Genomic DNA, 17,043 nt, shown 5'->3' with positions numbered 1-17,043 from the left:
CAAATCGCAGAGAGAGCAGGGGGGGGCAAGGCTGGAGAGGAGTCGGTAGAAGACAGAAAGACCACCGACCAACCTGCGGTGATTGAGTGAGAGGCCCAAAGACTCAGCTTCATTGCGGGAGATGCCGGTGATCTTAAATGCCCTGGTTTCGACAGCGTTAAGCCGAGAAAGGTGGGAGGCAGGAGCACCAGCCCAGAGGGGAGAGCAGTACTCCATCAGGCTACGGACAAAAGCTTTGTAAGTGGTCAGGAGCTCAAGAGGGCCGAGGAAGGACTTAGCACGACGGAGGATTCCCAGTCGGCGACTGGCTTTTGAGGCGAGGTTGAAAATGTGACTTTCCCAGGAAAGGTCATGGCAGATAGTGAGACCTAGAAGCTTGAAAGAAAAGACTTCTTCCAGAGGATTGTTGAGAAAGTGGATGGGGGATTTTGTAAACGGTCCTTTCGAAGAGACATAGTGAGAGTGTGAGATTTGTCTGGATTGAAAGACATGTTCCACGTGTTGGACCAGTTTGTGATTTTATCCAGATCTGCAGTGAGCGAAGAAGCTGCTGCTTGCCGGTCTGAGGGATGACAGATGGTACGGCAGAGGGTGGAGTCGTCGGCAAAGAGAAATAGAGGATTTTCCAGAGAGTCCGAGAGATCATTGATGAAAACCAGAAAAAGAACAGGGCCCAGAACGCTACCTTGAGGAACTCCAGCCTGCACAGGAAGAGGGGATGAAAGAACTCCATTTAGGGCCACACGTTGACTGCGACAGGAGAGGAAGTCTGCGAGCCATGAGTGGAGATGGCCTTGAATACCATGGGAAGAGAGTTTGGTGAGTAGGGCAGGGTGCCAGACTGTGTCAAAAGCACGTGATATGTCCAGGGATACGGCTCGGATTTCCTGTCTGGCATTGAGGACCTCTATCCATTGATGGGAGAGCAGAAGCAGCATATCCAGGGTAGAGTGACCTGGTCTAAAACCAAATTGATGATTGGAAATCAAGCCATTGGAGAAGAGGAAGGATTTCATATCTGAGGCGATGATGGATTCCATCACCTTGCTGATGATTGGGAGAAGGCTGATTGGTCTGTAGTTATAGGGATCTGTTTTTGCACCTTTTTTATGCAGGGCAGTGATGTTAGCAGATTTCCAAGCAGATGGCAGATGACCTTGGGCAAATGAGAGGGTGAATAGAACAGAGAGAGGGTGAGCAAGAGCAGAAGAGCAGGCTTTGAGGACACGTGGGCTGATGCCGTCTGGACCGGTTGCAGAATCTGACTCAAGGTTTGAAAGCAAGCTCTCCACCTTGTCAGGAGAAAAGGATACAGAGTCCAGGGACAGTTGGGTGCGACTGGGTAAAGTGGGTAGAGATAGTGATGGGTTTAGGACACAAGATTTAGCTGCAAACACCGAGTTTAGACATTCAGCTTTATCACGTGTGGAATCAGCAGTGCGGCCATTTGAGGTAAGGGAGGGGATGGAGGTGGAACATACACCAGAAACAGATTTGATTAAACGCCACCAGGATTTTGAGGAGGGAGAGAAGTTTGAGAGTTCAGACTTGAGATGAGAAAGATGTTGTTTTCTGGCTCTCCTGAGGGTAGATACACACTTGTTCCGAGCTTTGTGGAAAGAACTGAGATTGCCCTCAGTTGGGTTTGCTTTCCATGAGGCAAAGGCAAGTTGTTTCAGGACAACTGCCTCGCCACAAGCTTCAGTAAACCAAGGGCGGGAGGAAGGGTAAGACAACTGAACACGAGAGGGGATAAATCTGTGCATGATGGAGAGCAAGTTTCTTTGAAAGAATTCCCAGGATGAGTTGATGTCTGAGAAAGTAGTGATAGGAGACCAGTCTGTAAGTTTGATATCCGATAGTGATATAAATGATATAAGTGATATAAGTGATATACTCCGATAGTGATATAAATCTAACTCCAGTCCTGTTATTTTAAACCTAATAAATGCCTTCTGCTTCCCTTAATAGCATTCCTTATCTCACTGCTCAGTCAGTGAATTCCCTTAATTCCAACCACCCTAGTCTCTTTTTGGTTCATGAGTCAGTAAGTGACCACTATATTCGTTATGGGTGTGTCTGTCTGTCTGTCTGTCTGTCTGTCCCGAGCATAGCTCCATGGGTTTTGATCCGATCTTGATAAAATTTGGGTGGGAGGTTTATATCATGATCTAGTTGTGTTTTCCTGAGAATTGGCATGGTGCGCCCATTATGGGCGGAGCCACGCCCCAAAAACATGTGTTTTTAGGGGGTAGCCGATTTCAAGTTACATCTTCTCCAAGGGGGTTTGCCGAATCTGGTAGGGGTTTCTGTATTTGGTTAGCCCAATGGCACCTGCATAGCCCAACGGAGCTCGATTTTTCATTTTCGTCCCAAGGTCAAGGTCACAAACTTAGAAAATTGCAAATTTTGACATAAAAATCATACGACCGCCAAAACTTCGAGAGCTAGGATGACAATATTTTTTATGCATAATCTTGAGGTCATTCCCCACCTAAAGTGTTGAAACCATTTTGCTCTATCTCGAACACCTTTCCCATAGTGTCCCCTTCAAGTTTGTTTTTACGCTGATTTCATCAAAGTATGGATAATCTGAGGAGTGCGAAATGCCATATAGCCTATATGACGTTAGTTTGTTCCTTGAATGTTCCAGAGGAAGTTTTGCACCAAAGGTCATAATCCTTGACCTTGGACCTTTAAAAGATCACAAAGGTCAAATTTTCAAAGTTGTGGGAATCAAACCGGGTTTTCGACCTTCTTCGACGAACTAACTCCAATAAGCTATAGCACGTATCCTGTTTCCTTATTTTAATGTCCACAACATTGTTTTGTGACCTTTAAAGGTTATGCAAAGGTCAAATTTTTAAAGTTGTTGAATAAAACTGGGTTTTCGACATTTTGCAGCTAATAAGCTAACCTGTCACTCGTACCACATCATGTTGATAATTTTTATAACTTGGTCAATAATTATCACATTGTCTCATCCTTGACTTCTGAAACAATCTACATCGTCAAATACCGCTCGTGAACCATTGCCGTCTCCAGACTTGTTGCTTCTAGTTTTACACCTCATGGAATGTACTTACCTGCACTGTACACATTTGGTCCTGTACACAAAGGTTTCCCATTTCTATGATGCTGATTGTCCTGTTGTTAGCTTCTCCCAATCTACGTCACCAAACTCTCTACTCCTACCCTCAAGGTTTGCCTTCCTGAAATCGAATAGCTTTACTCTTCCATCCTGAACTCTAACCCGAAGCTGAACCTTTGCACACACAATGTTATGGTCACTTGATCCTAAATGCTCCCTTACTTCCACCTCCTCCATCATATTGGGATCGTTACTTCAAAGGAGGTCTAACACTGCACTCCCCCTCGTGGGGTTATCAACAAACTGTGTTAAAAAGCAATCCTGGACTAAAACTAGGAAATCCTCATCTGCTCTGCCCTTTCCCTGTTCGGAACATTTTTCCGGAACAGGCTGTTCCTCCACCCAATCTATCCCTGGCAAGTTAAAGTTCCCCATGATCATTACTTCATGTCCTCCTTCCTCCACTTCCTTTACACCTGGAGCCCTATAAAAGCATTCTACCAGGATCTTACTGTTTTTACAATTCGTGCATGGTCATATGTAATCCCATGGGATTTACTTGTTAATTCGTGACCACCATTATTATAACCCTCGCCGAAGGATTCGGAGAGATTTGGGTCCGTTTGTTTGTTTGTTTGTTACTTGGAAATTATTATTTTATTTTTTTGACAAGTATGTTGATCACCTCCGTTAGTTTGTGTGTGTGTGTGTGTGTGTGTGTGTGTGTGTGTGTGTGTGTGTGTGTGTGTGTGTGTGTGTGTGTGTGTGTGTGTGTGTGTGTGTGTGTGTGTGTGTGTGTGTGTGTGTCTGTTTGTCTGTCCACTCACCTCCAGCCCAAACTGCTCAACCGATGGTTCTGAAATTTTCAGAGATTAATGGCATCCGACACTGCGACGGTCACCCATTGAAGTTTCGTAAAATTCCACTGACCAAAAAGGTTTACATAGGCCAAGAGGCCAATTTGAGCCAAATTTTCTAAAATCCTCAAATTTCACGCAATCGACGTAAAATTTGAACAGGATTTGCACATCAGGCCAGTGAATTCAACCACATCTTATATGTTATTTCCGAGTTTGTGGTTTCGTGTCGCGCTATCTTCGACTTTGTTCTGCGCTCGAGTAATGTGATATTCAGCTTACATTATCTCAAAGACCATATGAGGTGCATGGTACAAAAAAAGTAAATAAAATGGTTCTGAAACAGTGAAATTGTATTCCACTTACTGCATTAAAGCAAAATTACCACTGATACTCTGCATCAGTTCCTTTCTCAAACACACCCACCCCAACATGTCGCGCAGAGCGCGGGTTATGCTAGTACTGTATGAATTTTGAGATAAGCACAGGCTAAAAGTACAATTTGGGACAAATCTTCTAAAATCCTCAATTTGCATCTGATTGACTTGAAATTTGAAGAGCATTTGCACATGAGGTCGCTAAACTCAACCACTGATTAATTTTGAGGTCAACAGAGACCAAAAGGTCAACATAGACCAAAATTCTAAAATCCTCAGTTTTAATCCGATTGACTTGAAATTTGAAGTGAATTTGCATATCAGGTCACCAAATTCAACCACCTATTAGTTTTGAGGTAAACATAGGCCAAAAGGTCAACATAGACCAAAAGGTCAACATAGGCAAAATTTCTAAAATCCTCAATTTTAATCCAATTAACTTGAAATTTGAAGAGCATTTGCAGATCTGGTCACTGAATTCAACCACCTATTAATTTTTAGGTTAACATAGGCAAAAAGGTCGACAAAGGCCAATAGGCCAATTTGGGCCAAATTTTCTAAAATCCTCAATTTTCATCTGATTGACTTGAAATTTGAAGAGCATTTGCACATCAGGTCACTGAATTCAATCACCTATTAATTTTGAGGTAAACATAGGCCAAAAGGTCAAAATAGGCCAGAAGGCCAATTTGGGCCAAATTTTCTAAAATCCTCAATTTTCATCTGATTGACTTTAAATTTGAAGAGCATTTTCATGTCAGGTTGCTGAATTCAACTGCCAATTAATTTTAAAGCCAAAAGGTCAACACAGGCCTAATTTCTAAAATTAATAGATCGGGCCTTAAACTAAATATATCACTGTATCTCAAAAAGTTGCGGACGAGTTATGACAAAACAAGGTGGATGAGTTGAACAGGTGACAAGAAGAAGCAGATTGGATTTGGGTTTGGATTCAGCCCATCAGTGGGATACAAAACGTGAACTGTTCCAACTGGCAGAGGTATGTGCTCTACCAAGTGCTATTCTACTTTGTGCTATTTTGTTGCCAAGTTGTCACTGCATGAGTGATTTTTCATGTGTGTTTGTGTGTTTGTTATCTTGCCAAAACGAAGTTTTTGCAAGATATGTTAGTCAGCTTGTATGTTTTTTTGTTGTTGTTGTTGTTGTTGTTGTTGTTGTTGTTGTTTGTTTGTTTGTTTGTCTGTAATCACGTATAAAAAATTCTGCAGAGCACAGTTATCATTGGGAATTTTTGTAACTTCGCATATCAGAGGCCTATAGAGGTCTCTTTCAGTGCACAACATTTTGAAGGTCAAGGTCAAAGGTCAAGGTCACTTTGGCGCAAATCAGGGGAGTCGACGAAACCATTATTTTTGAGTAATTTTGATCGGATCGTCTTCAAACTTCATGGGAATATAGTTCATGGTCTGGCGCTCAGCTGATTAATTTTTGGTGGCGATTGGCCTTGACCTTCATGGTTAGCGCCTCAGGTCAAACATATTTGACCCCAAGGTCAAATTTTCAAGTTTTAGGAACCATATAGTGTAGTACCTCAAATTGAACACCTCGATGAGTGCTTTCTAGATATGTCAAGCTTGAGACATTATGACGTCATTTGGTGACGTTATGAGGCAAAAGCATATTTTTCATGGTTACTCTGTAGAACAATTCTCATCGGAATCTCTCGTAGGCAGATATTCCTCAAGGAGTCGCTCCTGGTGGATAGCAGCTCTGCTCACCTCAGTGTGACCTTAAAGAAGTCACACGTGGTCACCTTTTGGCAAGATACGGGTCACCCTGAGGGTGACATTGGTTTATTTGTATGTCCGCTCGTCTCCAGCCCAAACCGCTCAACCAACCGTTCTGAAATTTTCAGAGACTAGAAGTACACGCTCGCTCCCTGCGGGAGCCGTCAAGGGGGTCATGTCATTATATTTATGCCTGTTTTACTCCAAGGGTTCCCAGGATTACACACCCAAAAAATGGTTGCGATCGGTTCAGCCGTTTTCGCGGTACCTGGGAACAGACAGACAGACAGACAGTTTATTAGTAAGATTAATGTCACCGACCCTGCGACGGTCCCGCATTGAAGTTTCGTAAAATTTGGTCGACCAAAAAGGTCTACATAGGCTCATAGACCAATTTGAACCAAATTTTCTGAAATCCTCAAATTTCATCAGATTGACTTGAAATTTGAAAAGAATTTGCATATCAGGTCATTCAATTTAACCACCTATTACTTTTGGGGTTATCTTAGGTTAAAAAGTCAACATCGGCCCTTCGGTCAACCCAAAATTGGACAAATTTTTTAATTTTTTATAAATTTGTCAATTTTCATCCGATTGACTTGAAATTTGAAGAACATTTGTACATGAGGTCGCTGAATTCATTCCCCTATTAATTCTGAGATCAACAAAGGCCAAAAGGCCAATTTGGGCCAAATTTTCTAAAGTCCTCAATTTTCATCCGATTGACTTGAAATTTGAAGAGCATTTTCTGGTCAGGTCACTGAAGTCAACGACCCATTCATTTTAAGGTGAAAAGGTCAACACAGGCCTAATTTCTAAAATTGATTGCTACACAGACCTAATTTCTAAAATTGATAGATCGGGCCAAAAACTAATTATGTCACTATATCTCAAAAAGTTGTGGACGAGTTATGACAAAACAAGGTGGATGAGTTGGATAGGTTACAAGAACAAGCGGATTGGATTTTGGTTCCGATCCAGCCCATTAGTGGGATACAAAACGTTAACTGTTCCACTTGGCAGAGCTATGTGCTTGACTGAGTGCCATTCTACTTTGTGCTGTTTTCTCAAGTTGTCACTCGATGAGTGATTTCTCATTTATTTGTCTATCTGTCTGTTTGTTTGTCCAAACAGAACTTTCCTGTTTTTCTCCGCAACCGCTTGGCAGATTGAGACGAAATTTTCACCATCGGAGCGACTACTCATGTAGAATGTTTTAGTGATAATTATGATGTGATAGGTCACGTGGTGTGGCCGCCATATTGGAACAAGGACAAATGTGTCCAAGAGCTGTGTCATAAAGGTTTTGTCTTCACCAGAAGAAGAAGAAGAAAAACAAGCAGATAAGAAGAAGAAGAAAAACATGGAGCCCTCTTAGAGACAGCGTTCGCAACATGACACGGCTAAAAATGGAAAACTTTGGACCTCTGTATCTCTGAAACCGCACCAAGGAATTTTTTTAACTTCGTACAAAGCAAGTACTCCTCTTGGGGAATGAGTGTGATTTCTTATGACATCATAGGTGCCCTCGTTATGACGTCATAATTACATATGTAGAACGCCACATCCAATCAGTATGAAAATTTTTGAGGGTCATCCAGGGATAAAATGGTCCACAGAAAAAAAAACTTCATGACGTCATTGGTCACGTGATTCAGCAGCCATATTGTCTTAAAAATAAAACCTTCAAAAGCCTTCTTCTCTGAAGCGGCTGAACAGATCGAGGCGAAACTTTACATGTACTAGCAATACCCGTGCACATGCACAGGATAACAGTACACCATAACTGGTAGCAGACGACAGACTGTATACGGGGAATGACAAAAATACGCATTGTGCAAAATGCAAGTGGTACTATGGAACGCCAAGACTTCCCAAACATTGTCGGCATGTCCGCGAAGTGCCATAGCAATTTCATAGGGATCGTGTGACGGCGAGCCAAGTTTTTAGTGTGCAAGCTTGGTATTATAATAGAGATGACTGCCTGTCCATGAGGAACAAAAGGTTGACACATATGATGTCATTGGTCACATGGTTTGGCAGCCATATTGGATTTACCTTAAAATCTATAAAAAAATGCAGTACTCAAAATAAGTCCTGGGAAGGGTTTGCAATTTCTGATTGCTCTTTTTCGTGTTTTGTTTTGTGCACTGGTGGTGCACAATAGAATGGAAACACCTGGGTAAATGATGGACACCAAGAAATGGCTTCCACACAGGTGTGGCCCATGTGTTGGTTCAGCATTTAACATCCCAGCATGCTTTGATTCATGTATACAAATGCTGCACAGACCTGGTTGCCTCGAATCATGGCGAGCATGGCTACAAAAGGAACGTGCCGAGGAGTTTTTTCTTCCTCCTATTTTGCAGCTTGTTAGCCTTATTGTGTTTGTTCTGTGCATTTTAATTCTGCCCCATATCATCTCTTTGTTTTCCTTGTACTTTTTATCCTGTTAGTCCTGCATTTCTGTTAATCTTTCCCTTCCTATTTTTCCCTGGACTTCCGCCTGTCTGGTGGATCTCGCCCAACAGACAGAAAATGAGCCTCATTCTTCTTCCGCTACCACCTCCGTCCCTCCCCTCCCCCCTCTTTTCTAGTGTTGTCCCCACCATTCCCAGGACCCCGACATAGCGAGCAGGCACCATAACTGTCCGTTTCCAGTTTGCGAAGGAAGGAGCCATTCCATCAAGTGAGGTATTTGGTCAGAATGTATTGTGCATGCTGAGGTTCAAGGCTAAGGATTTTTTCTGCCTCATCTCTTTGGGCCGCAGATTTGGTGTCCTTCCAGTCTGTTGGAATGCTTGCTGAGTTGTGGATGCAGTGGACTTCTGCTCAGTCAGCTGGGTCTCTGGCTGATTGGGTGATCGAGGTACTTTGTAACCATGCAAGGGCATGACAGTCCGCCTCCACAATGAGAGTGTGACTGATTATGATCACCTTTCTCGGCTTCACGCTGTCGAAACCAAGGAATTTAGGATAATTCGTATCTCCCGTGATGAGGCAGAGTCTTTGGGCCTCTCACTCTTTCACCGCAGGCAGGTTGGTGGTCTTTCTGTCTTCTCCTGTCTCCTCTCTGGTTTCACCCCCCGCCCCTCCCCCCTGCTCTGTCTGCGATTTGTCTCCCCAATATTTCCGCAGGGCGCTCAAGGTCTGTCAACAACTCCCTTCTGGTATAACTACCAAAATAACGAATCACCGCTCATCTTCACTCTTTCATTCCTCTTTTCTCCCGCCTTTGGAATAAACTCCCAAACTCTCTTCAATCCCCATTCTTCCCTCCAGGCCTTCAAAACAGTTGTTCACCACCACCTCTTATCTTCCCCCATCCAAAACCTTTATCTTTTCTACCCCCGTTAAATCACCCCAAACCCACCTCCTTCAAATTCCCTGCTTTCCTTCCTGAAAGTCCCTGTAATCTCCATCTTGTATAGCCCGTGTTCCCCACCCCATCCCTTTCCCTTCCACAGATCTCCTAATGTCTCTGTTCCCCACTGTTTTGTCCTTCCCTCTCCCGCCCCTCTTGTCTCATACCCCCCTTACTGTGCGTTGTGTGTTAGCTCTCATACGAGCCACAACATTGTATCCAAAAAAGAAAAAAGATATCAACTTTTGGTTGTCTTGATACGTTGAGGTTAAGATCCCACCACGGTTAATCTGAAATGGTTTGGGGATGTGGACCAGGGCTTGGCAGTATCGCCTAAAGTTCTGGGTCAAGGAGGAAGTGGCATGGTCACCCACATCTCTAATGGAATTGTTTTAGTAATGGACCGTGGGCAGGTATTTTAGTGCATCAGCCTAAAGTATGCCGCAGGTACAGTCAACTGGCCAACCTTATCTCTGGGTGCAAAGAACAGTTTTGCTTGCAGTGTGGCCAGTTGGGACATTTGATGGAACACTGCACTGCCCAGGTGCAGTGCAACCTCTGTGGTGTACCAGGGCAAACCTTCCACTCCTGCCCGCAGAGCTACGTGAGCAAGATACGTGCATCTGCAGATGGGGTGGGGGTAAAGGGGTGATACCCTTGGGACAAGTAAAGGGGCTGTGCCTGCTGTGCATTTGTCTGCTGTATCTGTTATGTCCTTGCCTCTCCCTAGAGTTGAGGAGGATGAGGGGAATGAGGAGGAAGAGGAGGAGGAGGAAGCAAAAACAAAGGAGTAAGGAAAGGAGGAGAGCAATTTGGACCTGGATGTGGTCACGCCGGGTATCGATCGGGTCCACTGCGGTGGGGGTAGGGGGGGAGAGGACCATAACTAAAAGGTGGTTGTTCTGGTGGTGGGGTTGGAGGAAACAACCACTGTTTAAGAGACCCCGGCCAGAGGTCGAAGATTATGGCTCCTCCTCTGGCTACGAAGACCCAGATGAATGGACAGTGAAAAAGTGCTGGAGGAGGAGTCAGGATAACGGAAAGGCTCCCCAGGGCAAGGTGCCACAGGGTATTTACGGACAAAGACAGAGCCCCCATGGCCCCATGTACTAGGTGGCCCATCCATGGCCGAGTAAATTTGGGGAGGGACACACCAGGCTGTGGGGAAGGGAGAGGGGGGAGTTCACCCAGACATTCCTACCCCCGTTCCTTCCCACTCTCACTTCCCAAAGAGAAGCTTCCCACCCCTCACCTTTGTCACCCCCCCCCCCGGTTCTGTGGAGGTAATGGAGATTGGAAGGGTGGAGCAATAGTTTGTTTTTTTATTTGACCTGATTTTTGCTCATTGATCTTGGTTTTCTTGTTCTTTTATTTCTAATTCTTCTTTGATTTCTTGTTTTTGTTTGATCTCTTGTTTTGACTCCTTGTTGTTTTGTTTATTGTAGAGATATCTTTATCTTTTTTTTTCCAAATAAAAAAGGCTGAGGCCATAAACCTCCCATGCCCCCATCCACAGAGCATGTGTCGTCACCCAATGGTTTGATGAACATGACACTAATGTTATCCATATGTCATGGCCTCCTCAGTCACCAGATCTGAGCCCAATGGAGTATTTATGGGATATTCCGGCACGACTCCTGAGACAGCGTTTTCTACCTCCATAATACAGGTGTGAGTTGATTGACGTTCTCATAAAGGAATGGTGCCTCATCCCTCCTGCAGAATTCCAGACCCTGGTGGATTCTATGCCACAGCACATACATGCCGTACTGGCTGCACATGGTGGCCCAACACCCCATTAAGTGACTTTACATTGGGGTTTCATTTTTTTATCACTATATGCATGTATGTATGTACCGTACATCTGAAATCATGGAAAAACACAGGGCTGGCCCGATCTACACCAAATTTTGAACACTTGTTGGTATTACCTCGGATCAGGTCACAAACAAAAAGAAAAAGAAAAAAAATCCCCCCCAACCAAGGGGGGAGGGACGACTTACGATTTTCACCCAATCTCCACCAAATTTTGCATACATGTTGGTACTTCACAGGTTAACCCCCACGCCGACCCCCACCCCCTGCGAAGGGCGGGGAGAGGGGGGAAGAGACGACTTCCCAATGCTCCCAAAGGGAGTGGGTGTTTTTAGTAGAGAGGAAAATGCATACTTCTTCTGAGGAAAGGATGAGGGGTGGGGTGTCTGGGTCAGGTGTAGTGGGTGGGGGAATCGGAGAGTCAAAATATTCACCATATTTGTGTACGTAATAGTTATGCTCGCCATCATTTAGACATATCTGCATTCTCTTCCACAAATGTCCATCGATATCGATATTCCAATTGTAATTTTTTTTTTTTTGGGAGGGGGGTGGAGGGTTGGCCCTGTTAGAATTTTTCCCATGAAAATTGCTCAAAATTAGATCCCATTGTGGGTGGTGAAAGGATAGGGTCTGGGTCCATTGAGACTCCATCATGAGCACTACACCAACCTGCATTCATGCAATGGGATCCTTGTTGGTATGGGGCTTTTCAGGTGGTCTCATAAAAGAAACACTGCAAAGATAATGGAGGTTGTTATCGTCCCCCAGGATGGAGCTTCAGTGGGTTCAGAGTTTACATCACACCCTCCCATAGTATAGTGGGATATCATTTTGTGCAATTTCCATCGAAAGGATTTCCTATATTGGGCGAAAACCCCACAAAATTTCCATAAAATTTCGTGGGAGATTTGTATAAAAGGGTAATGCCAGCTGTTTTCAACATAATGGATTTATCTAACTACAGACCAAATACACGATTACTTAAGGATAAAATAGATGTCTGTATAAGGGTACACAATGTCCCTTCCTTGCATAAAGTATGGTGGGATATTTAACACCAATATAAGAAGTTTATCAGATGGAATACCTTGCTTAAAGCATTGTCCAAAAGATCGCTGTGTTCTGTAATAAAGCACCAATACGATACTTTGTAGATGTGTTTATCTGCACAGTACAACACTTTGGGTTCAACCCAATGCCTGGTGTTGGCTTAACTGTTAGTGGTGTGGGCTTTGGATCCTAGGGTCCTGAGTTCAAATTTTTATTAGCTGTTGAATTCATACCAAGTGGGGTTGACTCAGCCTGTCATTCTTCTGATGTTGGTAAAATGAGTTCCAGCTTGCTGGGATGATTGAGCCATTTGAGTATGCTGTGTTGGAGTGGTGACCTGTCCAGGATTGTGCCCAATAGCCCAGGAGACTACTTTGGCAGCACCAATGCTCTGTACTGAGTATGGTCCCAATGAATGCATGGATTCAACCCAGCATTGAGGCATTCCAGGTAAGTCCTGGGGTAGCCAAACCAAAGATGTTTTTTTTCTTATCAGTCATCTATTTATACAGTATACACAAGTTTGAGGTGGGGAACTGAGAGGTGGGGGGGTTGAATTGAAATTTAGAAGGAAGGAGAAAAAAAGGGAGAGGCAAGAGAACGGAAAGATGGGAGGAGACAGGAGTATGGGAAGAGGCATGTGTGGAGATAGAGGTCAATAATTGGTCCATATTTATTTTTGTAATAAATAGACAACTCCTAGTCACAAAAATACAAAATACCGTTATTTATATTGCCTCCATCACCGAAGGTAGACAGAAATTATGTTTTCACCCGTTTGTTTGTCCGTCTATCTCTCTGTGAGCATGATATCTCAAAAGGTTATGGAAGCATTCGGACAAAACTTGGAGGACAGGTTGGGTGTGTGACAAGGTCGAATAGATTAAATTTTGGTGAAGATCTGGATCCGGTCTATCAGTGGTGTTTGTCCGTCTATCTCTCTGTGAGCATGATATCTCAAAAGGTTATGGAAGCATTCGGACAAAACTTGGAGGACAGGTTGGGTGTGTGACAAGGTCGAATAGATTAAATTTTGGTGAAGATCTGGATCCGGTCTATCAGTGGGATACTAAACGTAAACTGTTCAGGCTGGCGGAGGTATGCGCTCTACTGAATGCCGTTCAAATTTTCACTGTACCGTTTAAAAAATATATTTCTAATTGATGTTGAAATGCATCATTTATCCTTGTACACTGGTATGTCTTAAGTACTATTTTGAATTATTGGGATTTTTTTTCAAAAGGCTTACCTGGCCAAAACTTGGGAATTTTTCAATGGACGCTTATCAATAGTGACAGGAGGTTGTGGCATTTTGATTTTTTTAATTTTCTTTTTTTACTGTGAAGCCAATGGATGAAGGTTTACACATTTTGGCCTCAGGAAATTACAGTCCCTGTGCTGGTTTTTAAAGGCAGCTGTCCTGCTCACTCACACACCAAATCAGGAACAGGGAAAGGTCGTTCAGCTACAAATGTCTGTTTTGTATCACCAAAGAGTAACCCTGTACCCTATTTTCTTCTCTTCTTTGCCTCCAAAAGGAACCACATTCACCCATCTGTGCTGTTAAGAGATGTTCGTAACTACAATAATAAATGTTCCTTGGAGGGGGAGAGGTGTCGGTGGCTGAACATGGATTGGTGCAAGCATGAATGAATGGTGTAAGTATGGAATTATTTATGCAACAGGAATAATTTGTGCAAGCAGGAATGATTGATTTAAGCCGGATTGATTGGTGCAAGTTTAGAATGATTGATGGAAGCCGGAATGATTGGTGCAAGTTTGGAATAATTGATATGAGTTGGAATTGGAGAGTTTAGAGAACACCTTACCCTGTGGAGTCTTGAGAATAAGGACATGGGAAGGTTCTTTAAAACTCTTGCTTTGCATTTCCGAGCACGATCTATATTTTCGACAAGCCACCATTTTGTCTGAATCTCAATATTCTCAATGTTTAAACCATGGGTGGGACATTTGATTGGTCGAATGGCATAATATTTTGTCCAAGTTCTGCTAAACTGTAGGTTTTTGAAATTAGAAATAAGACGATTTGTCTTCCACAGTGTACAAGTATATTATTCAATTGAAATAAAATAAAGATTTTAAAGGTCATATAAAAAAAAATTAATTCTGGAAGTTTACCGCAGATGATACAGCATCTTTTGCACCACTTTATTAAACATGTTACATGAGTTATTTAGGCCGGTTGTTTGTGTTCTTTATGACGTCCTTAAAAAAGCAAGTTTCCTGTTTGTAATGATATTCAATTTTGTTTGATTGCCAGACATGCAGAGATAGAGTAAAAAAAAAAATTACCGCACTCCTCTGTGCACATACATGCTCAGGACGAGTTTTCAAATAATTTGCCAAATTCAGAGCCAAAGTACTTCTAAACTGCAGGTTCATGCTTCGATTCATGTTCAAAATACAACATTGAAAGGAAAGGAAGTAGTTCCTCAATCATATAGTGACGTTTGTAGATAGATGGGTGGACAGACAGACAAACAAAGGGAACCAATTGCTTAACCCTGCTTTTTTAATTCACGTGTGCATGTTAATTATTGGTACCAACAAGAATGATTGGCATAAGTAGGAATGATTGGTGCATTCAAGAATGATTGGTGCAAGCAGGAATGAGAATGGCACTGGTCGAGTGCATTCAGCTGCCAGACTGTATAGTTTATGCTTTGTATCCCAATGATATCTGGATCCAGACTTCCAAAACCAAATCACTCATAACCTGTCCACAACTTTTTGAAACATCATGCAATATATCGTTTTGGCCCCATCTCTCAATTGTGAAGAATCACTTTAAAATTATATTATCCGCTTCCGGATATTCACCAAAATCTAATCAATTTGGCCTTGTCACACATCCAACCTGTCCACCAAGTTTCGGCCGAATGCGTCCATAAGCTTTTGAGATATCCTGTTCATAGACAGACAGACAAATGGGTGAAAAGAAAGCCTCTGTCCACCTAAGGTGGCAGAGGTAGTGAGTGGTGCAAGTGGGAAAGTTTGCAATGAATGGTGCAAGCAGGAATGTCAGGACGTGAAATTATTATTATTTTCTTAAATTGTAAATATAGGAGAAGTGTGAAGGCCCATCATCATTCAAAATTACCTCCTGTAACAAGGGAAGGTCAACCACAACGAGGGGACTCATGTCACATGTAGAAGACCAGATCAAACAGATATATGCCCCTGACAGTTGTTAATGAACCAGCTCGAGTTTTACCAACAATTCAGTAGTAATGCTGCAATTTTCCTAAAACTCATGAGTCGTCCTGAAGCTGAGAACCAAAATCCCAAATACTGCTGCCTTCAGCTGGATTTGAGCCCACAACCTCTTGGAATCCAGTACAATGTTCCTTACCAACGCGGCCCATTGCTGTACCCACTCATACATACAAGGAGCGTTAATAACTACAAGAATAAACATTCCCTCCAAGGGAGAGGCATAGGCAGCTGAACATGGATTGAGACAAGCAGGAATGTCAGGATGTGAAATTATGCAGTTATTTTTGTTTGTTCCTTGTGCACCTGTTACCTTCCAACCCATCGTCAGTTTGTTCACCTTTGTTGTTCAGCTATTCCATGAGTTTCAACTTCTGCTTACATAATGGGAAGATTTGTTGGGTGTACAAAAGGCAAGTAGTTGGGGCCTGGGGGAGGTAGGAGACCAAACTTTTACCAATTTCATGACGGTCCTTAACCATGGAGTAACCAGAAACCGATTGCATTATGGATGACTGCGAGATCTCAGAAGCCATTCACAGTTCATTGCAAAGCATTCTGATTCCTCTCAAAGTTTTTATTTCCCTTGAGTTCATGTTTTAAGGCTTCCCACCACTCTGTAACCAAAAACTTCTTCCAAGCAGACTATTTCTTGTGATTGAAGCACTGATGTTGTGAACAGTTTCCGACTTTACAAGTATATACACACCTTTTCCATCTGCACTCCTTCTGAATATGACATTCTAGCAAAGTGAAAAATATTTCAAATCAGTTTCATAGTTTATTGTGAGAAATGCACTGCAAAGATGTGCCAAGGGGATGAACCACAAGATGTTTCTGAAATCGTGGCACTAAAGAGGAATAACACATGGGGACAATGAAATGTACAATATTTCAGGCAAACACATTTGTACATTTCTTGGCCAGACACAATGGACATTGTCACATTGATTACACGTGGAATCAACTTCAATAAAAACCTGACATGAAACCTGAGACTTTGACGAGCAAAAAGCGCTTTGTCAGTTTTTCTTTTGGTGAATTTGCTTGTGGTTCTCCTTGTTTGACAAAGTGCGAATACTGTAGATTTTTTTGGCATTTTAGGCCACCAGGTACTCTGAACATTTTTCACGTAGGCCTCCGCGAAGCCTGCCGTTTTGCGCGTGGGCCATGTTGCGGTGCATCTTTCATGATTCTGTTCAGCAGATTCAAATTGACTCTGTACAGTCAACAGAGCCTATTGTAATTTGTAAACTTCCTCTGACATCTGGACTCGGCTACTTAAGACAATCCCTAACCGCAAATGTCCTTTTGGAAGGTTTGCCTTGTTTATAGACCTTAACGTGTCCTATCAGGATACTGCAGAGGTAGCACACACACACACACACACACACACACACACACACACACACACACACACACACACACACACACACACACACACACACACACACACACACACACACACACACACACACACCTTTGAACTGTCTCGTCTGGGTCC

At 42.9% G+C, this 17,043-nt stretch overlaps 1 long non-coding RNA gene across 1 annotated transcript in view; it reads left to right on the top strand.

Moving 5' to 3' along the window:
- LOC147028209 (uncharacterized) overlaps positions 1 to 16,609 on the top strand; it is a 28,141-nt gene extending 11,532 nt beyond the window's left edge. Inside the window, exons 2-3 of the long non-coding RNA XR_015057465.1 lie at positions 11,024 to 12,755; positions 13,844 to 16,609. This is a non-coding gene — a long non-coding RNA (uncharacterized LOC147028209). The remainder of the gene's footprint in view (positions 1 to 11,023; positions 12,756 to 13,843) is intronic.
- Positions 16,610 to 17,043: the final 434 nt, after the last annotated feature.

The sequence above is a fragment of the Eptatretus burgeri genome, chromosome 4 (assembly GCF_056783735.1).
Source record: "Eptatretus burgeri isolate ZD-2024b chromosome 4, Ebu_testis_v1, whole genome shotgun sequence".
Lineage (NCBI taxonomy): Eukaryota > Metazoa > Chordata > Myxini > Myxiniformes > Myxinidae > Eptatretus > Eptatretus burgeri.
This window is presented reverse-complemented; position numbering and strand designations above follow the sequence as displayed.